Source organism: Lagenorhynchus albirostris, chromosome 8 (genome assembly GCF_949774975.1).
Source record: "Lagenorhynchus albirostris chromosome 8, mLagAlb1.1, whole genome shotgun sequence".
Classification (NCBI taxonomy): Eukaryota; Metazoa; Chordata; class Mammalia; order Artiodactyla; family Delphinidae; genus Lagenorhynchus; species Lagenorhynchus albirostris.
In genome coordinates, this window is record NC_083102.1 from 21,960,956 (window position 1) to 21,982,828 (window position 21,873).

Below are 21,873 nucleotides of genomic sequence, written 5' to 3' on the forward strand. Positions count from 1 at the left end.
AAGCTCTCTGTTTTTATTTGTTTGAAAATTCTTTATTTGCTTCCTTTTTTAAAAATATTTATTTATTTATTTGGCTGTGCCAGGTCTTAGTTGCAGCACGCAGGATCTTCCTTTTTATTTTAGTTGCAGCTGCGGGATCTAGTTCCCTGACCAGGGATTGAACCTGGGCCCCCTGCATTGGGAGCACAGAGTCTTAACCACTGGACCACCAGGGAAGTCCCTATTTGCTTTCATTCTTGAAAGAGTCTCACTGGTTATAAATTCTAGGTTGATTATTGTTTTTCTCTCAGCACATCGAAAACATTATCACTTTTGCTGTTGAAAGGTAATCATTTAGACACATGTATAATGTGTCTAAGTATAAATTTCTTTTGGTTTATCCTGCTTGAGATTGGATTACTGTACCTGGGGACAGCTCTCTCTCCACTATTGTCACAAATTTCTCAGTCATTATACTTTTTTTTTTTTTTTTGGCTGCGTTGGGTCTTTGTTGCTGCACGCAGGCTTTCTCCAGTTGTGGCGAGCGGCGGCTACTTTTCATTGCCGTGTACGGGCTTCTCCTTGTGGTGGCTTCTCTTGTTGCGGAGCACGGGCTCTAGGCACGCAGGCTTCAGTAGTTGTGGCATGTGGGCTCAGTAGTTGTGACTCGTGGGCTCTAGAGCACAGGCTCAGTAGTTGTGGCACAAGGGCTTAGTTGCTCTGTGGCATGTGGGATCTTCCCAGACCAGGGCTTGAACCCATGTCCCCTGCATTGGCAGGTGGATTCTTAACCACTGTGCCACCAGGGAAGCCCCCATTATACTTTTTTTTTTTTTTTTTTTTTTTTTTTTTGTGGTACGCAGGCCTCTCACTGTTGTGGCCTCTCCCGTTGCAGAGCACAGGCTCTGGACGCTCAGGCTCAGCGGCCATGGCTCACAGGCCCAGCTGCTCTGTGGCATGTGGGATCTTCCCGGACCGGGACACGAACCCGTGACCCCTGCATCGGCAGGCGGACTCTCAACCACTGCGCCACCAGAGAAGCCCCCCATTATACTTTTTAACGTTGGCTTTTTCCCAGTCTCTTTATTACCTTCTGGAATTTTGATGTAGTATATGCTAGGTGCTCTCATTCTATCCTCCAAGACTCTTAGTCATTCTGTTATATTTCTATTTCGTTGTATCTCTGGGCTACAATCTGGATAATTTACTTGTATTGAATATTGTTTCTTTAGCCCAGTTAACTGATTCTCTCATCAGCTGAGCTTAATATGTATTTTAATCAATCTCCTAAATTTTAACGTTTCAACTTACACAGTTCATCGATTCTAAAACAACTTTTTTCCAGATTTTAACACCCCTGAAATCCAGGAGCATCTTACAATCGGTGGCATCTTGAATGATAATTGTCAGTATTTTTGACGACACATAAAATTATGGCTCATCTTATGATCAATCTTATTTTATAGTCAACACAGTATGGTATTCTTTTTTCATCTTTTGGATGTTCTATTTTATTCTTTTTGAGCCCAAATGACTTGAATTTCTCACCTATTTTAGAACTTCTTGTTTGTTTGTTTTTTAAACTTATAAAACTTGGACTTCCCTGGGGGCACAGCAGGTAGGAATCCGCCTGCCAATTCAGGGGACACGTGTTTGATCCCTGGTCCAGGAAGATCCCACACGCTGTGGAGCAACTAAGCCTGTGATCCACAACTACTGAGGCCATGAACCACAACTACTAAAAGCCCACACACCTACAGCCCATGCTCCGCAACATGAGAAGCCACCACAAGGAGAAGCCTGCGCACGTCAGTGAAAAGTAGCCCCCGCTCGCCACAACTAGAGAAAGCCCGTGCGCAGCAACAAAGACCCAACACAGCCAAAAATAAATAAATTTTAAAAAATTAAATCTTTAAACTTATAAAACTTAATAATCTTATATTCTGTGTCAGATAACTGCAATATCTGAAGACTTTGCAACTCTATTTCTACTGCATACTATTTCTGCTGGTTTTCATTCATGGTGCATTTTTTTCCTGTGCTATTTATCTGTGAGTCAGTCATTTTTTTTGGACCTTTACCTGTGGAATTGCTTTGAGGCCTAGATTGAAGTTGAGTTCCTCCAGAGAGGATTTGCATTTACTTTTATGAGTTGCCTGGGGGGCACGTCCAACCTGAGACCACTCTAAATTAAATTAATTTGCTTGAATTATTTTGGATTACATAGTTAGCATAAATTTAGACCACAGACTCATGTAGGGGCTTACTTATTACGGTTATGAAGTCTCAGGAGATATTTTTCTCTGGATCACTTAACATCAGGATTTTAAATCCTGCACAATAACAGCAGATTATTTGCAAGCAGGTAATCAGAGTTAGTGTTTTAAGGTCCTCTACTGTAACAAAGGTTAGACAGTGATACTTTTCTAGACTTAGGTTAAGTATGCATGTTCAGATTGCTAGAGTAATAACTTCCAAACGGGTAGAAAGGGTAAAGATGAAATGAAAAACAGGGGAAAAACAAATCAAAAGAAGACAGAAAGGAAGGTGGGAAAAAAAGGGGGTGTTAAAAGTAGGACAAATGGAAAGAACATAAAAAGAAGAAACTTACCTAAATATATTTCAGTCATACTAAAAGTAGTTTTAACTCTCCAGTACAAGACAAAAATTATCAGAATAGATTCTTTTTTAACCTAGCTATATGTATTCACAAGAGTTATGCTTAAAACATAAGAACAAAGAGAAACTAAAAGTCAAAGGTGGAAGAAAGATATGCTAGGTAAATGTTAACCAAAAGAAAATATCTGTAGCTTTATTAATATAAGATAAAATAAACTTCAAGGCAAAAGGCATTATGAGAAATAAGAGGGTCACTACATAATAATACTACTTTCAATTTCCCAAGAATTCTTAACATATAAAAATATTCAGGAATAATTCTAACAAATAATGTGCAATCCTTCCTGGAGACAATTATAAAACTTTATTGAAAAATGCTACAATTCTAAATAAACCTGAAGATATACTTTATTCTAGGACAAGAAAATTCAATGTCATAGAATTACCCATTCTCCCCAAATAGATTTAGAGATTCAATATAATGCCAATCAAAAACCCAACAGCACACAACTTCATGTTTATATAAATGTATATGAAAAAATAAAGGTCCTAAGAAGAGTCAAGACAATCTTGAAGAACAAAGTAGGAGAACTTTCCGTATCAGACATTGAAACATATTATAAAACTATAGTCATTGAGATGGTACAGTACTGGCACAGATAAACAGAACATAACACAGAAATAAACCCACACATATTTGGAAACTTAATTTTTTGCAGACTTGGCACAGCACATCATTGTGGAACAGAAAGACTATTCAATAAACGTTGCTGAGACAACTGTAGATCTACATGGGGAAAATGGAATTAAATCTCAATCATACCATATACAAAAATCAATTCCAGGTAGATTAAAATACTTAAATGTAAAAGGCAAAATTATAACACCCTCAGAAGACAACATAGAGAATATTTTATGACATTGGGATAGGTAATAATTTTTCTAAATAAGATGTGAAAAGCAAAAAAAATAACTATAAAGTTTCCCATAAAGGGAAGAATGGATAAAATCAACTACATTATAATTAAGAACTTCTCACTAGAGAGTAGAAAGTAAGCCTCAACTGGAGAGGACATATTTGTAGCACATAAAAATATCCATGATATGTAAAGAACATCTGTGAATCACTTTTTTAATGGGCAAAGAACACAAAAGTCCATTTCACAAGAGGACTCACAAATGATCTATAAACATGTGAAAATTATAATTAGTCAGGGAAAAGAAAATTAAACCACAGTGAAATTACCATATCATACTACCAATGTCAAGAGTTAAATGTCAGTCAATACCAAGAGTTGGCAAGGATGGGGGCAACAGCACCTCTCATTCACTCCTGGTAGAGCTTTAAATTGGTGAAATAACTTCAAAAAACACTTGTTACCTAGTGAAGTTGCACATCCTACACCCTAACAACTGCACTCCCAGCTATATGCCCTGAGGAAACTCATGTGCATGTGCAGCAAGATATATGTCCAAGATTGGATTTCTAAAATGGAGATGTAGTTGTAATACAACAGAGCAGAGGAAATGAACCGACTACAACTACATGCATCCAGCAGACAAACCTCAAAACCATGATGTTGAGTGAAAGAAGCCAAATTGGAACACGCACTGTATGTTTCTATTTATATACATTCACAGACAGGTAAGACTGAACAATATATTGTCTAGGAATATGTGCACAGCTGATAATTACAAGGAAAAGGAAGGAACTTAGTGTGGATTTGTGGTTTCATCTGGGGAAGGGAAGGGAGTGCAATGAGGAGCACCTGCAGGCTTCTAAGGTGTGTTTGCTCTTGTTAAGCTGAATGGTGGGTAAAAGAGAGTTAATTATATTTTTAACAGGCTATGAAAGCTTTACACAGGCTCTTGTACATATGATATACTTCACAATAAAATATATTTTAAAGGAAATATGGGAAAGCTAAATTCTTATTTTTCATAGTGAGAAATCAATAGAAAATGCCTAAAACTGAACAAAGCAAGAGGTAGCAATATAAACACTGTATCTAGGTTTATGGATGTGAATGTCAAGGCTAAAAGAATTCAGTTTGGTTGTTGCTGGAGAGCAAGACATGGAAAGAAGGAATGGGGAGCAGGACTCAGCTGCATTTTTTTTTTTTTTTTTTTTTGTGGTACACGGGCCTCTCACTGCTGTGGCCTCTCCCGTTGCGGAGCACAGGCTCCGGACGCGCAGGCTCAGCGGCCATGGCTCACGGGCCCAGCCACTCCGCGGCATGTGGGATCTTCCCGGACTGGGGCACGAACCCGTGTCCCCTGCATCAGCAGGCGGACTCTCAACCACTGCGCCACCAGGGAAGCCCTCGGCTGCTTTTTATAACAAGTCTTGTAGACCTGTTGGACTCATTAAACGATGTGCCGTACAATTAATTTAACTAAAAGTGAAGTTTAAAAAGTGGCGTCTGATACCTAGGATAGTCAAATGCATGGAGACAGAAGGTAGAGTGGTGGTTTCTGGGGGCTAGTGAGGGAACGGGGTCATGAAGGGTTAGAGTTTAATGGGTACAGAGTTTCAGTTGGGGAAGACGAAAAGATATGGAAATGGATGGTGCTGATGGGTGCACAACAATGTGAATTTCCTCAATGCTACTAAACTGTACACTTAAAAATTACTAAAGTGGTAAATTTTATGTTATGTATATTTTACCACACAAAAAAAATTAAAGTTCAAAAAAAAAGAGAGTGGAATTTGAACTAAGTCAGAGAAAGTATGAAGGAGTTAACCATCTGAGGCAGGGTGAAGAGGTTCCAGGAAGTCTGATTCTTGCCCTGAATCCTTTCTTCATTAAAGGTATTAATTCCCACTTCTGGTTGGAAACCTCCCTAACGGTCTCCAGAGATCACATGAGGTGCTCCAATATTTGCAAATAAAACTCCCAAACTAAATTATGTTTAATTTCCAGAAGTCCCGTTTGGGTGCTTAATGGAAATGAATATATCAAATGTAATCTTAAAAAACAGAAAAACAGGAGTATCATCATTCACACTGCAAAAGGATTCTTTGACTGACAAGAGGATTTACTACAGTTTCTTAACATTCCTCCCCCGGGGACACTCAAAATGTGATTTAATTAACACAAAACAGGCTTATCCCACCTTCCAGAAATATGCCAAACAGGCGCCTTCAAGGAAATTGAGAACTGAAAATCCAAGAAAACAATGACGCACCAAAAGGTGGTTTAATGCTGCTCTAGACTAGTTTCTAAATCAACTTTATCATTGAAAAGTCCCACACTGAGGTCATTCCAGCAAGGGAAGCTGTAGCTGACCGACCATATCTCCATCACATCTCATGCTTCCCCCTATCATCACACACCATATAAATTCTAATTCTTCACAAGCATCCGTCTAACACGAAACAAGCTCATCCTGGGCTGGGGCTGTGTCACATTCATCTGTGTGACCCAAGAAACCCTGCATACAGCCCAGGCACTGCCCAGGACCTACTTATTGATGATCTGTTGATCCACTCATCCTGCTAACTGCCCAAAGCCTAGGGGAACAAACCTTGCTTCCTAGGCCTTTGCCCTTGCCTGTTCCACCAGCTCTGCATCCACCAGCTCAGAGCTCCTAAATCTTTGCTCTGTCCTGCTTCCCACTTTTAGTTACTGGACCCCTTTCTCACCACCCACAGTCAGAGACCTCACATGGTATCATACTTAAATGCAACCCTCCAATACCAGGGTCTTTCCTTCCCCTCCCCCAGAACTGGCATCCACCTCCAAACCTAGGCCCAGCAGTTGATGACAGACTCTTGGGCCACCCTCTGCCACATGGATGCCTTTGCTTGGACACCCAGCTGGCCTCCTCTCTATTGCAGCACACCCACTCTCTTCCTCACTGGTCCAGCCACCTACCCGGGAGACCCCAGCTCCAGTCCACCTCCACCCAGTCCCTAAAGGGGAGAGGGTTTGCCCAGTGACATTCCCTGGCCCTCAGCCCACAGCTCTCACCCCACTGTGGCTGAGGGGCTGGCCATACCAGGACTACCCAGCCAATGACAATCAGGTGCCCCAGACCACAGGCCAAGAGCCTGCTCCCAGTGAGGCAGAGGGTTGGCAGCCACCACCCAAGAAGCCACTTCCTACTTTTTTGGAGGAAGGGCACCTGCAGGTCAAGGGGTGCAGCTGCAGCCAGGGGCCAGCCCCTGGTGCTGGGGAGCCATGCATACAGCCCTGTGAGGTGCTGGTGAAGTCTCTACTGTGTGGAGGAAACGCAAAGGTGACCAGACAGTTTTCCTGTCTGCGGGCCAGCAAACTCTTTCTGGAAAGGACTAAATAGTAAATATTTTAGGCTTTGGGGGGCCCATGAGGCAATATACAGCAAGTATTCTCACTGTATAGTCTTTCTTATATTTAAAAATATAAAGAGCTTTTGGGCTATACAAAAATAAGTGGATCTAGATTTAGCCTGCAGGCTGTAGTTTGCCCACCCCTGTCTAGTTGAAGAGGCAGGCATTCATTTATGAGACTATTGGAAACTATTAGAAAGCTCAAGGGAAATCAGAGACCAGAGTTAGAAGCATTCTTCAATCAAAGCCAATGATCTCCAAAGTGAGGCATTTGCTCTTACCGGGTAGAAAGGAAGAAATTAATAAGACTTCTAGTGTATATATATTTTTAATTAATTAATCTATTTATTTTTGGCTGTGTTGGGTCTTCATTGCTGCGTGCAGGCTTTCTCTAGTTGTAGCGAGAGGGGACTACTCTTCATTGCGGTGCACGGGCTTCTCATTGCGGAGGCTTCTCTTGTTGTGGAGCACGGGCTCTAGGCACGTGGGCTTCAGTAGTTGTGGCGCACGGGCTTAGCTGCTCCGCGGCATGTGGGATCTTCCTATACCAGGGCTCGAACCCATGTCCCCTGCACTGGCAGGCATATTCTTAACCACTGTGCCACCAGGGAAGTCCCTCTAGTGTATATTTTTATCTCATCCTTTTTTATTTCAATTTTTGTTTGTGTTTTACTAAATACATGATATAAATACAATGGTATTTATACAGAATTTATAAATACATAATCACATATGTTGGGTATGACATGCTAAAAACTTTAATTGTAAGGAGGGCAGGATGAAAAAAATCTGAAGAATGCTGGCCTAATGATCTGGCACCAATTTTGAAAAGTCTCATACTGTCATGGCTTTGTTTCTGTAAGTACCTCTTCTCTTACATAGCATTGGGTGGCAAAATCTGATTTTTTTAAATTAAAACTTATTTAAATCAACGTTGACAGATACTGGAGGATTTCCCTATCTTTGAAATCAATGTATTATGGGGGGGGTACTATTTGAGCACTGCTATGAGCAAGGTTATGCCTTTAGAATCTGATGTCTGATTGAGATTTTGAATCCTTGCTGCTCCTTTTTGTCATGTGGTGTCAGAACAGTCTTCCCCCATAACAGGCCTTTGGGATCAAGAATTTTAAGACTACTGCTGGGTCCATGTTTACTTCAGGCTCTCCTTGACTTAATTACATAGTAACACTTCTTGTATGTGCTGAACTCAGCCTCTGTACAATAGCAGACTTTTGTGCAACAGAAGACAGCAACTGGGGGGATGGGGTGCTGCCTGACAATTTAGCTCCTCACCTTACTTGATTTCATCTAAACAGAGTTGTTTGCACATTTTGCCCAGATTTTGTAAAAATTAGTGGAAAATGGAAAACTGAAATTTTTAGTGCCAATTTTTAAACCGTTGAGATAAACTTGATGCAACTGAGATAAAGATGGAAAATAAACATTCTGGAAACAAATAGCCTCACTCGGACATTCACTGGAGTAACCTAGGTAACTAGGTATTGATTTGGACAGGAAAAGATTAAAACTATAAAAGATGTTGTCAAGAACTCTGAAAGGTCAAAATTTTTACCCTGACTTCAAGTTAATAAGTTGGCTGGCCACCGTTTCCTGGATGCCAGCAGAAGACACAAAACCCTGGGTCACAGGCAAAGAACTTTATTACTCATGGCAATATCAGCATTTGTGCCAGTTCTCTGAGTTCCATTTTCCACAAAGAGGGTCAGGTGACACCTGCCCAGGCAGTAGGTTGAATTATAGGAGAGGAATCCTGAGTGTAGGGAACCTTAAATCTATGATTTCTATTCTTTTAAATTTGTTAAGTTTTTGGTTTTTTTTTTTTGCCATGCCGCGGCTTGCGGGATCTTAGTTCTCCAACCAGGGATCGATCCCACACCCTTAGCAGCGAGAGTGTGGAGTCCTAACCACTGGACTGAAAGGGAATTCACAAGATTATTTTTTATGGCCCAGAATGTGGTCTATCTTAGTGAAAGTCCGTGAGTGCTTGGGAAGAATGTGTATGCCACTGCTGTTGGATGGAGTGTTCCATAAATGTCAATTAGATCAAGTCAATTGATGGTGCTATTCAGGTCAACTATATTCTTTCTGATTTTCTGCCTGGTTGACCTAAAAATTACTGAAAAAAGGGTGTTGAAATTTCCAACCAGATAGCAGATTTGTGTATTTCTCCTTGCAGTTCTATCAGTTTTTGCCTCATGAATTTTTTTTTGTTTTGCGGTACGCGGGCCTCTCACTGTTGTGGCCTCTCCCGTTGCGGAGCACGGTCTCCGGACGCGCAGGCTCAGCGGCCATGGCTCACGGGCCCAGCCGCTCCGCGGCATGTGGGATCTTCCTGGACCAGGGCATGAAGCCGTGTCCCCTGCATCGGCAGGCGGACTCTCAGCCACTGCGCCACCAGGGAAGCCCTGCCTCATGAATTTTAACACTCTGTTGTTAGGTGCAAACATGCTAAGAACTGTTATATATTCTTGGAAAATTAAATCCTTTATTGTTATATAATGCCCCTCTTTATCCCTGATAAGTTTCCTTTTTCTGAAGTCTGCTTTGTCTGAAATCAAGACAGCTACTACAACTTTCTTTTGATTAGTGTTAGAGTGGAATAGCTTTCTCCATCACTTCACTTTTAATATATCTGAACCTTTATATTTAAAGTGGGTTTCTTGTAGACGACTTAATAGTTGGGTCTTCTTTATCCAGACTGACAATCTCGGTCTTTTAATTGGTGTATTAGACCATTCACATTTAAATTTATTACTGATATAGTTGGAGTAATATCTACCATGTTTGTAACTGTTTTCTATTTATTATACTTGTTTTTGTTTCTTTTGTTCCCCTTTACCTGCTTTCTCTGGTTTTAATTGAACATTTCAAAGAATTCCACTTTATCTTCTCCCTTGGCATATCAAGTACGCTTCTTTTAAAAATTATTTTAGTAGTTGCCCTAGAATTTGCAATGTACACTTTTAACTAATCTATGTCTGCCTTCAAACAACACTACTTCACATGTGGTGTGGGTACTTTAGAACAGGTGGCCCCAACCCCTGGGCCACGGACAAGTACTGGTCTGTGGCCTGTTAGAAACCGGGCCGCACATCAGGAGGTGAGCAGCAGGCAAGCGAGCAAAGCTTCATCTGTATTTACAGCTGCTCCCCATCGCTTGCCTTACCACCTGAGCTCGGCCTCCTGTCAGCATTATGGTGAGTTGTATAATTATTTCGTTATGTATTACAAGGTAATAATAATAGAAATAAAGTGCATAATAAATGTAATGTGCTTGAATCATCCCAAAACCATCCCCCCACCACCCCAGTCCATGAAAAAATTGTCTTCCATGAAACCGGTCCCTGGTGCCAAAAAGGTTGGGGACCGTTGCTTTAGAACATTCCCAGTTTCTTCCTCTTACCCATTATAACATTGCTGAAATACAGTATATTTCACTTATCCATAAACTGTAATCTCATTGTTACCATTTTTCAACAGTTATCTTCTAGATCAATTAAGAAGAAGAAAAATAAAATATTTTATTTTACCTTCATTTATTCCTTCCCCTTTCCTTTCTTTATGTAGATACAAATTTTTGACCTATGTCATTTTCCTACTCCCTGAAAAACTTTTTTTAATATTTCTTGCAGAATTCAAAATCCGAATTCCCTCAGATTTTGTTTGTCTGGGAAAGTATTTCTTCTTCACTCCTTTTTAATGTTGATATTTATTTATTATTATATTTTATTATATAAGTTTCAGGTGTACAGCATCATAATTCAACATCTGTATACACTACAAAATGATTATCACAAGTCTAGTTACCATTCATCACCATACAGTTGACCCCCTACCCTCTATTTCACCCACCTCTCAACCCCCTTCCCCTCTGGTAATCACTAATTTGACCTCTGTATCTATGAGTTTGTTTTCAGGTTTTTTTGTTTGTTCATTTGTTTTGTTTTTTTAGATTCAATATGAGTGAAATAATATGGTATTTATCTTTCTCTGACTGAGTTAATTCACTTATTTCATAATACCTTCATGATCCATCTATGTTGTTGCAAATGGTAGGATTTCATTATTTTTTATGCCTGAGTGTATTCCAATTGGTATATACACCACATCTTCTTTATCCATTCATCCATCAGTGGACACTTAGGTTGTTTCCATATCTTGGCTCTTGTAAATAATGTTGTAATGAACATAGGGGTGTGTACATCTTTTTGAATTAATGTTTTCATGTTCTTTGGATAAATACCCAGAAGTGAAATAGCTGGGTCAAATGGTAGTCCTAGCCTTAATTTTTTGAGAACCCTCCATATTGTTTTCCATGGTGGCTGCACCAATTTACAGTCCCACCAACTGTGTATGAGGAATCCCTTTTCTCCACATCTTCTGCAACATTGTTGTTTCTTGTCTTTTTGGTAATAGTCATTCTAACAGGTGGGAGGTGATCTCTCATTGTGGTTTTGATTTGCATTTCCCTAATAATTAGTAATGTTGAACATGTATTCATGTGCCTGTTGGCCATCTGTATGTCTTCTTTGGGAAAATGTCTATTCAGGTCCTCTGCCAATTTTTTAATCAAAGTTGTTTGTTTTTTGTCAAATTATATGAGTTCTTTATATATTTTGGATATTAGCCCCTTATCAGATATATAATTTGCAAATATCTTCTCCCATTCAATAGATTGCCTTTTCATTTTGATGATGGTTTCCGTCACTATATAGAAGCTTTTTAGTTTGATATAGTCCCATTTGTTTATTTTTGCTTTTGTTTCCCTTGCCTTTGGAGTCAGATCCACAAAACATCACTAAGATGTCACTAGATGTCAATGAGGTTACCACCTATGTTTTCTTCTAGAAATTTTGTGGTTTTCGGTCTTACATTCAAGGCTTTAATCCATTTTGAGTCAATTTTTGTGTATGGTGTAAGACAGTGGTCTAGTTTCATTTTGCTGCATGTGGCTATCCAGTTTTCCCAACACTATTTATTGAAGAGACTATCCTTTTTCCTTTGTATGTTCTTTGCTCCTTTGTCATAAATTGTCCTTATACATATAGGTTTATTTCTGAACTCTCAATTCTGTTCCATTGATCTGGGTATCTGTTTTTGCCAGTACCATATTGTTTTGATTACTATATCTCTGTACTATAGTTTGGTATCAGGGAGCATGATACCTCCAGCTATGTTCTTCTCTCTCAAGACTGTTTTGCCTATTTGAGTCTCCTTCAGTCTCAAGGGATAATCTCACTGAGTAGGAATTCTAGGTTTGTGTTTTTTTCTTCAAAACTTTAAACATTTCCTTCCACTCTCTTCTTGCTTTCACAGTTTCTGACAAGAAGTCCACTGTAATTCTTATGCTTGTTTCTCTATAAGTAGTAATTTCCCCCCTGCTCGCTTTCAAGATTTTCTGTCTTTATTTTTCTGCAGTTTGAATACGATGATTATTTTATTATACTGAACAGTAAACAAATCTTTCCTTCACAGGGAACATTATCTCTGTCTTCCAAAGCTATTTATTGTTCTAACAGCCTTGAAAAGATAATCTGGATGTGCAGAAACAGAGATCCATGGAGAATTTATCCATGTATAAAACACTGTGAAAATGGCACTGGAAATTGGGTTCAAAACAGTGTCCTCAGGGGGAATTCTCTGGCAGTCCAGTGGTTGGGACTCGGTGCTTTCACTGCTGTGGGCCTGGGTTCAATCCCTTGTCAGGGAACTAAGATCCCGCAAGTCGCCTGGCACAGACACAAAAAAAGTGTCCTCAGCCTTGGTTGTCCATTAGTATCACCTGAGCAGATCTTTACAAACCAATGTCCACAGATTCTGTTTTAATTGGTCTGGGATGGAACCTAAGCATCAGTAGTTTGCAAAAGCCCCCAGGTGATTCTGACTTATAGCCAGGGTGGAGAACACCTGTCTAAAAGATGATGAGGTGAGGTGTAATTAGTAAATATATTTTTAGCTCAGTGCTTCCCAAGGTTTGCTGGGCATGTGAATTACTTGAGAATCATGTTCAATGCAGATTCTGATTCAGTAGGTCTGGAGTGGAGCCAGAGATTCTGTTTCTGACAAGCTCCCTGGTATTGCCTGATGCTGTCATTTGACTTTGAGTAGAAAGGTTTGGGCTCACTGGGAATACTCTAATTATAATCTGTGTCTACTGCTAGAATTTCATATACATACATGTTCAGGAATTTATCATATATGAAGGGAGAAGGCAGCCTGACTCTGGAAGATGGTTTTGCAATAGAGTGAGGGCTTACGGTTCCCGGGACCACAGAAATACCTTGGGTGTTGAGATCTTGAGAAATCTGACAGACACTTCAGGGTGTTAAAAAAACAGATTTAGAACACAGGGCCATTAAATCCTAAGCAACGACTTTACTCTGAACCTTACATTGCTCAAATATTGATGATGGTAATAGTTGAGGACGGGTCCACAAATTTGGATCCAAGTGTCAGAGAAATAAAAAGTAAAATCCTGATATTACTAGAGCAAACATTCCATCAAGTTTGGGCAACTCAGGGAAAAAATGATCAATGTGTTATTATTTCTCCTTCTACTGGGAGTAAGGGAAACCATCTCTGGACTGCCTCCTCTCAATCTTTTGGGTTAATTTCTAAAGGTTATGATACCATTGGCCTCTGAGGCCACAGAGCTGGCACCTATATCCCTCCACCACTCTGCAACCCTGGCAAAGAGTAGGAGAGAAACACCCTCTTCCAGGGCCAGTGCTATTCATCATCAGGCCTTCTCCAGCCTAGCAATTTGTCCACTTTCCAGCTTGAACAAATATCTTTCTGGCTACATGAGTCCCTCATTTGTTTTCCTGAGTAAACGGAAGGCTCTTAGACCTGAGGCCAGGCACTACAGAGCCTGGAGGACATAAAGAAACATGCCTGTAAGATATTTATCCTATTGATGGCCCTGGGGCAGGAGGGAGAGAGGGAGATCTGGGGACTTCTTCTTTGACATGCCTCCCTAACAAGTTAATACCTGTTCAACCACCAGCTGCCTCTAGAAGTATTTAGAAATACCACTTCACAATGATAAGATAGGTCATCCTTCCTCTCCCACTGGGCCTAACGTCTCTGAGTTTTCTAATACAGATTTGCTGAAACGAGAGCAGTTCTTTGCTTTCCCTGACCTCTGTGCTTCTTACATCCATCAGAAAAGAACAATACTATAGCAAGGTACTCAGAGCTGAGGAAGGGAGACTGCCTCAGCCAGTTAGCTAAGTAGATCAGCTGACTCTGCTGCAGGTGTCACCAATTTGTGCTTAGGTATTGTGGACCCAAAATAAATAAAACCTTGGCTCTGCCCTTGAGGGAATTATAAGCCCAAAATCTGGGTTAATGACTTTCTAAGGTTAGGCCAAGTTGTTTAAATACTCAAACAGAATATGTCTACCTCCTTGTTGAGAGCAGTGGGCATTTTGTCTTCAAGGTTTCAAGAGGCTAAAGTTAAAGATGGGAGTAGGTGGTTCTATAGGTTATCTAATCTCTAAGGGCATGAAGTCCCTAATGGATGGGTATAGTGTCTTTGGTCCATTTCAGATGTTTCTTAATAACTAAAATATTGTCTCTTGATGACAATGTTGGGTGCAGGCACAGGGGGCAGACCCATGGGAACCACACAATGTCCCTCAATTGTGGTCAGCATCAGCCAGCAATGGCAGCCAGAGAGGGAGGCCTGGCTCCTGTTTCTTCCCTAAATTCCCTCTCATCACTGCAAACCTGGAAACTCAAAGGTTTCAGGGGTCAGGCAGATAATACAGGGCTGTGAGACCAAAGGAACTGGAGGAACTCTGTGTATTTTAAAAGCATTCAAATTGCTTTCTCAGCAACAATCTCTAGAGCTGGCCTTGAGAATCTGCTTCGCCATTTCCATCTGTCTATGTTTGGACATGTTACTTCACCTCTTTAATTCTTTGACTCCTCATCAGTAAATAGAGATAATAATACCCATCCTGCACATATCCCCAGGTGGTTGTGATAATTTAATTATCCAATATCTATAAAAGCATTTTAAAACTATAAATCATTACAAAAATGCAAGCAACTTAATATCAAGTCTTCCTTATCTCTGAAGGTTTAATTTATGCTCTGTTTCTCTTAGAACTTAGGGACATACATTCCTATCTATTTTCCAGAATTCCACTGGTAATACTTGTTGGAAAAGGTACTCTTTTTTTGCTGCCCTAACTTGTTGAGAGTATGGTTTATGCGATTGTTAACTTGCTGCCCTACAGCAAATCAATTGACAAATATTTACTAGCTGCTGAGCTCAGCTTTGTAGGAAATACAAAAACTATGAGATTCTCTTTCTGCATTAAAGGAGCGAATTGCCCAGCTGCACCGTGGTACCCATATATTCTAAGGAGGAAAAAACTGCCTATGCTCTCTGGATGCCCCCAGTACACCTGGAGCTTTACTTCAAATACAAGAAACAGCTGGTGTTCATGATTTAAGGCTCAATACAAATAGTAGGGGGAATTTATTTTACAAGCTGTCTAGTTTGGCAAAATTCCAGAACTCATCAAATAGAAAGATAAAGATGATGGTAATAATGATAAAAATTATTCTTCAAATGGCCGTCATCAAAAAATCTACAAAAAATAAATGTTGGAGGGGGTGTGGAGAAAACGGAACTCTATTGCACTGTTGGTGGGAATGTAAATTGATAAAGCCACTAGGGAGAACAGTATGGAGGTTCCTTAAAAAACTAAAAATAGAACTACCATATGACCCAGCAATTCCACTACTGGGCATATACCCTGAGAAAACCATAATTCAAAAAGATACATGTACCACAGTGTTCATTGCGGCACTACTTACAATAGCCAGGACATGGAAGCAACCGAAATGTCCATCAACAGATGAATGGATAAAGAAGATGTGGCACATATATATAATAGAATATTACTCAGCCATAAAAAGGAATGAAATTGAGTTATTTGTGATGAGGTAGATGGACTTAGAGTCTGTCATACAGAGTGAAATAAGTCACAAGGAGAAAAACAAATACCATATGCTAACACACATATATGGAATCTAAAAAATGGTACTGATGAACCTAGTGGCAGGGCAGGAATAAAGACGCAGACATAGAAAACGGACTTGAGGACTCGGGGTGGGGGGAAGGGGAAGCTGGGACAAAGTGAGAGAGTAGTAGCATTGACATATATACACTACCAAATGTAAAATAGTTAGCTAGTGGGAAGCTGCTGCATAGCACAAGGAGATCAGCTTGATGCTTTGTGACAATCTAGAGGGGCGGGATAGGGAGGGTGGGAGGAGGCTCAAGAGGCAGGAGATATGGCGATATATATATACTTATAGCTAATTCACTTTGTTGTACTGCATAAACTAACACAACATTGTAAAGCGATTACACTCCAATAAAGATATAAAAAAAATTTTTTTTTAAGATTCTTCACAGCTGTTCTTAAGATAGTGACATAAAAGAAGTGCAATCTACATAGGACCTTCCAAAACTGGAACATACCCTCAACTTCACCCAAAATAGACTTATAGCAGTCAGGGCCTTCCCAGCACCTGTAGAAATCAATGGTGACCCTATACACTTGACATAGTTGTGCTTGGAAGCTGGACCTTTGAAGGTTTCAGGCCAGGTTCCTTTGATTAATCCAGTAAAAGGGCATCAATATTTGTTTAACATAGGAAAGCTCCCAGAGAACCCCAATATTTCAAAACCCAAATGATACTCAAAATGACAACATCCAACTAGTGCTTTTCTGTGAACTGTTGAGATCTTTAAGTCTCAAGATAAGTCTGAAGAAAATAAGGCTTCTATGGGACTTCCTTGGCGGTCCAGTGGCTAAGGCTCTGTGCTTGTAATGCAGGGGGTGTGGGTTTGATCCCTGGTTAGGGAACTAAGATCCCACATGCTATGCAGCACGGCCAAAATAAGATAAGGCTTCTAATAAGGGAAAATGCCAATGTCCTCATTCATAAATGAATTTTCACCACTTGGTGAGAATAATAATTCAAGCTAACACATACTGCTTCCAGGTAAGGTGCTGAGGACTTTAACACATAAGCTTACTGAATTCTCTTGATAAGCTATTGTAAATATAGTCACTATTCTCATCTTAAAGATAAGGAAACTAGGGCTCCCAGAGGTTACATCATGGCCCAAGGTCACATGGCTGAGTTGGGCTATTTGGCTGCCCCTCACCACGTGTAACCCAGACAGAAGTGGATGTGGTCTGCCTTTCAGTCCCCAGGTGGCTGCAGTTCAATGAGTGGCTCTGGTTTCAAGTAGGCAGCACATGGATGACAGCCAATCCCATCCACAGCCAGGGACAGTATCCCTCACCCTACCAGTTACTTCACAGAAGGTCTTCTTTTTGTCCCCAACAGGACTGGGTGTAAGACCTGGAAATGGCTCAGCAAGCCCCCTCCCCAGTACTTCGGAAAAGAGAATCTAAAATACATTTTTCCATTATCAATGGATTATCCCTTTCCATCCTATTTAGTGTCCTTAATAGTAGAAAATTCCATGGAGACTGGTTTGATGTGGTATAAGAGCCTTTCGAACTGAAATGTGTTTCAGAAATTTAAGTTGTGTCCATGAATGTTTATGACTTAGATCTTCTCTTTTTCAGTGGGGTCTTCACTTAGAGGACCGGAGATATTATTTGTCTTGGGCAAGAAACCTATTGCTCTTGAGATTTTCCACCTGTAAAATGTGGATAATAACATTTAGCCCACATTTTCCACGTGGTTTTGGGGAGTATAAAAAGAAAGCAAAAAAGAGAGGTAAGAAGACTTTTACAATACAAGCCAGATGCCATCTTCTCTAACATTTCCAATCTAGAGGCCCCACCACCACCCATCACTCTCCTGACAGCAGCCAGTTTTCTTTTATTTATAGCAGCTCTCATTACCCAAATTAAAATTTTTAATTTGTTTACTTGAGAACTTCCTGTGTCTCCAACTACAATGAAATTCCATGCAAGAAAGGATTTTGTCTCCTTGTTTGTCATTGCATTGCCAGCACCTAAAACTGCCCCTGGCAGACATTAGACTCTCAATAAATGCATGTTGAATGGTAAAACCTTTTTGTAAAAAAATCTATATCTTTGATAACATTTTTAAAAATGGGATTTCAGGTCCATAGAAATAGATTAAGTATAATCCTTGGTTAATGGCACGACTTCTTTGGTTATTTATTTAGCTGTTGAATTAGGTTTTTTCCCTAAAAAAAAAAAAAAGAAACATAACCTAAAACAAAAGCTAAGGTCCTTCATTTCACCATAGAGCCTTGACCCTTATCTCATCTCCGAGCCTCTCCCCATCTAAGGTAATCATCATTCAGAATCCCAGGTTCTTCATTTCCCTAGAAGTAGAGCCTGAGATGGGATTCTTGCTTAGGTGATTTACTGAGGGAGTTCTCAGGAGAAGGGGAGTTTAGGAAGCAGGGAGGGACAGGGGGGAAAAAAGCTAAGCAAGAATGAGGAATCTGCTGGAGGCTGGATTCCGAGCTCTCAAGCATACACTGAACCACAGCATTGAATCTACCTTGAAGTAAAAGACTAGCTGTTTGTACCCCGAGTCAGGCAGTCATTGGCTGACATGTGGGAAGGTGATAAAGAGAAAGCAGGTGCATGGCCTAGGTAAGGCAGGCCTCATTTGGCTAAGGACAGTTCTCCAGAGAAGGATGGGGCCTTGAGCTGTTGATAGCCAACACTCCTAGCAGCTGGGGATGAGTGCACTTGACTGGGAAAAGGGGTCTGAGCATGCCTACTATACCTTGCTTCCCTTCACCCAACCCTTTTTACTGAGTTATAGCTGATTAACAATATTATATGTTTTAGGTGTACAACAAAGTGATTCATAATTTTTAAAGATTATACTCCATTTATATTATAAAATATTGGCTATATTCCCTGTGCTGCACAATATATCCTCATAGCTCATTTATTTTATACATAGTAGATTGTACCTCTTAATCCCCTACCCCTATCTTGTCCCTTCCTTCTTCCCTCTCCCCACTGTTAACCACTGGTTTGTTCTCTATATCTGAGTCTGTTCTTTTTTGTTATATTCACTAGTTTGTTTTATTTTTCAGATTCCACATATAAGTGATAACATACAGTATTTGTCTTTCTCTGACTTATTTCACTATTGCTTCCCTTTTTTACACAGTTTTATCAAATTTTATGCCTTCCTTATAAGCATATGTGTATATATAAATTATATATATATATTTTTCCCAGTTATTTGGAACTTTCTAGAAAGGAAATCACCCTAAATTTTGTTTTGACTGTAGTATAATATTTCAGTATGTGAAAATACCATACTTACTCACCCATTCTCCCACTGGTGGACTTTTAAGTTGTTTTTAGGTTTTTGCTATTATGAACAGTGTTGCTGTGAACATTCTCATTTATGTCTCCTGTTGTATACTACAAGAATTTCTTGGGTTTATGCCTGGGGTGGAATAGGTGGATCATAAAGTATGAACTTTAGAAGATAATGCCCAACTATTTTCCAAAGTGATTTTACTAATTCACACACCAACCAATAATGTATAAAAGATCCTATTATCTACCTCCTCCCCAACTTTTTTTTAAAATAGATCTTTATTGGAGTATAATTACTTCACAATACTGTGTTAGTTTCTGTTGCACAACAAAGCGAATCAGCCATATACATACACATGTCCCCATATCCCCTCCCTTTTGAGGCTCCCTCCCATCCTCCCTATCCCACCCCTCTAGGTCATTGCAAAGCACCTAGCTGATCTCCCCATGCTTTGCTGCTGCTTCCCACCAGCCAACTACTTTACATTCGGTAGTGTATGTACGTCGATGCTACTCTCACTTCGCCCCAGCTTCACCCTCTCCAACTTTTTGACTTATGTAAATTGAATAAGTATAAAATGGCATTTCATTTTGGTCTTGATTTGTACGTCTTCCATCAGTAATCATCTCTTCCTGTTTTTATCAAAATACTTGTTACCTCTTAAGTGAAATGCTTGCTCATATCTTTTGTCCATTTTTCTATCGGATTATTTGTTCTTTTCTTACTGATCTGTAGGAGTTCTTTGCATCTCCTTCATCTGTTGAGTGTATTATGAATGTTGTGACTATCTTCTCCTAGTTTGCAACTTTTCTCTCTTCATGGTGTCTTTTAATTAATAGCTCTTAATTTTATTATAGTCACAGGTATTCTTTTATGGCTTTTTAATGCCTTGCTAATAAATCTTTCTCTTAAGGAATCTAAAGGACAATCTCAATCTTGGGGGTGAGCAGAGGGGTTCCACAAATAGAGCCAGGTTACAGGCGAGTCACAGAGGCAAGCATTGTCAGGTCTACTGAGGCATTGTCTGGTCTGAGGCAGCCCTGACTAGCCAGCACAAGCGACCAGCTGGCTGGCAGGTGTGTTCTGGTTATAGAATTGGATGTATCACGCTATTAGAGCTGGATACCATTAAAAATTCTAATCATAGACTGTAATTAACTTTCCTTGCTCTGACGCCCCGCTCACTAAACAACCTTCTGATTATAATTTGGCTTCCCATGTATCTTTGCCTACAGGGAGAGAATGTATTGTTCAGGCTGACGTGAGGATCCAATCCACTGAACAGTTACATGCCATGATGTAAATTAATAAATTCGTATTCTGATTTTATCATCTGCCTCATCTGAGCTCTCTAGGCATGAGTCAGCATCCCCAAGTCTAATCAATATGGATACAGAGAATATCAAGCCTCTGAGCTGAAAAACTAAGAACTAGACCTAGGACCAGAGCGAAATCACCAAGGTAACATTACCCTGGAGGCCCCTCGGCCTGATGGAGAAGGCCTTCCTACATGTCATGTAATATGGACAGGGATTAAAACTGACTTTTGACGTTATAAAGAGCTGCATATTCAAAACCACGGCTTGGTTCCATTCAGGTGAAGGCGAAGAATAGAGGATGATCAGGAGACTCATATTGAATATTTATTGGCTTATGAGCACACACCAGATGCTGCACAAATCCTAGGCAGAAGGATAAGATTTACAGACATGTTCGAAAAAGGCAAATTTAAAAAAAAAGAATAAAGAAAAAAGGCAGATGGTACATGCTAAGGAGGAATGTAGCAAGAGGAGCCTGACTGATGAATCCTTGCTCCACCTTGGTACTCATGGTCCAGGATGCAAAATAGAAAAAGGCAACTTTAAAGACCAAAAACAAAAACCAGGAGAAGGAAACACAAGGTACACCAGAGAACAAATTGTAATGTGCTGGGCAGGGAGATTACCCAGGCCGGCGGAGTGATTTAGGACCAATAGGGTAAGAGAAAGATCTCTGAAGTAAGTTCAAAAGGCAAAGTAGAGGGAAGCCCATTAGGACAGATAGGGATAATTTAGCAATCCTGCTATTAGATCACCACTTCATCCAGGGTTTCTGAGTGAGCAGTACCTATAAAGACACAGATCCCCTTCTGGGATCCCCAGTTACACTGAATGATAAAGAGAAGAATGTGATCAGAACTGTAGTATCTGGGAATTTTTGGCCCAGGGATGAGACGTGATCCTCTACTTTGTATTCAGACTAAGAATAAATAAACAAAAACAGAAAAGGGGGATGACCTATACTGATGACCCTTCGGGATTTATTTTTCAAAGAAAAATATGTTCAAGAAAGGTGAGATATATTGAAGGAAGTTATGCGTCATCTTCCGAGACCAATCTAAAAGACAAACATTATCTCCCACAGCACTTCCCTTGGGGCCTCCACCAGAGCAAGATCATGGGCGTGGCTAGATTGGATGAGGCTACAGAACCATTTCACATGTCCTTTTATTCTAAAAATGAGGTAGAGACAGGCCACCCAGGAAGGGTTGATCCCAAGTGTGGCCTGCCCACCCAGCTATGTGGAAGGAAAGGCATACAAAGGGCTCAGTGAAACAGCGGGACCAAAATACA

At 40.2% G+C, this 21,873-nt stretch overlaps 1 protein-coding gene and 1 non-coding gene across 2 annotated transcripts in view; both read right to left on the reverse strand.

The window, feature by feature from the left end:
- CPA5 (carboxypeptidase A5) overlaps positions 1 to 21,873 on the reverse strand; it is a 59,462-nt gene that overhangs the window by 21,912 nt on the left and 15,677 nt on the right.
- TRNAG-CCC (transfer RNA glycine (anticodon CCC)) lies at positions 143 to 215 on the reverse strand. The gene has a single exon. It is a non-coding gene; the product is annotated as a tRNA-Gly (tRNA).